This window comes from Poromitra crassiceps (genome assembly GCF_964638095.1).
Source record: "Poromitra crassiceps genome assembly, chromosome: 16".
NCBI lineage: Eukaryota > Metazoa > Chordata > Actinopteri > Beryciformes > Melamphaidae > Poromitra > Poromitra crassiceps.
In genome coordinates this window covers 22,349,458-22,350,599 of record NC_139645.1, presented here as the reverse complement: position 1 = coordinate 22,350,599, position 1,142 = coordinate 22,349,458, and positions in this window count along the sequence as shown.

Genomic DNA, 1,142 nt, shown 5'->3' with positions numbered 1-1,142 from the left:
GTGTTGTACTCTCCCCCCCTTGAATCAAATTGTACATTATCAGCTTTATTTTAATATTCAAAAGTAGCGCGAGACCCATTCCTGGCTGTTCATTGGCTAATGAGTCTCAGAGGTCAGTGATTGGCTGGAACTCTCTGAATCATTTCTCCATAGAGTACAGCAGGAATGAGTGTGGAAGTAACACTTCTGGTTCGTAGCTACGTGTAAAAGCCAATGGGATTTCTGTAACGGGATTTCAGTTAAATGCATGAAATAAAGTATGTGGTTGTCAAAGAGCGAAGTTTGTCTTCAGCAAGATAATCTTCACAAAGGAGGATCGCTTTATGACTTTTGAAGCGTTTTCTGGAAATAATTGCGTAAAAAAAAACTTATTTACGCTTCAAAAGTCGTACGTTTTTTAAGATGATCTCGTTGAACACAAACTTCGCTGCTTAATGCAGTGGTTCTCAAAGTGGGGTCCTTAAGAGGGTTCCAGAAGGTCCCCAGCAAAAAGGAGAATAACTTTCACTATAATTCCATCCATAAATAACACAATGCCAGAATGTATTTGACTATTTTGGTCATGGGTTTCATACAGTTTCTGGAGTAAAACATCAAAAAGCAAAAGTCTTAGCAGATGGGGGACCCTGGGACAAAATCTTATCAGATGGAGGTCCACGGTCTAATTTGTGTCAGGTTAGGGGGTCTTTGACATGGAAAAAGTTTGAGAACCACTGGCCTATGAGTTCTCTCATGATAACTGATGGAGGTAGTATCTCACACACACACACACACACACAAACACACACACACACACACACACACGTACACACGTTCTTTGTGCTGTATACTCTGTCTCTCTTGGAAATGAGACGGGCAATACTGCCATCTAGTGGTTATTTGCATTAGATACAATCACATTTGATTCTTCCGGAGGGAGGCTTGACTCCCACTCGGACTCAAAGATGAACTGATCACAGGTGGTTTGGAGGTCAAAGGTCAAGGTCACTGTGACCTCACAAAAGGCCATGACTCAATAATTAATATGCTAATTATGACCAAATTGCACACAAATGCCTTATTGGATAAAACAACGAAGTGATGACATTTTATATCCATTAATGACACTAGTGCAGTGTCTGTTCCCCCCATGCACCCCCCCC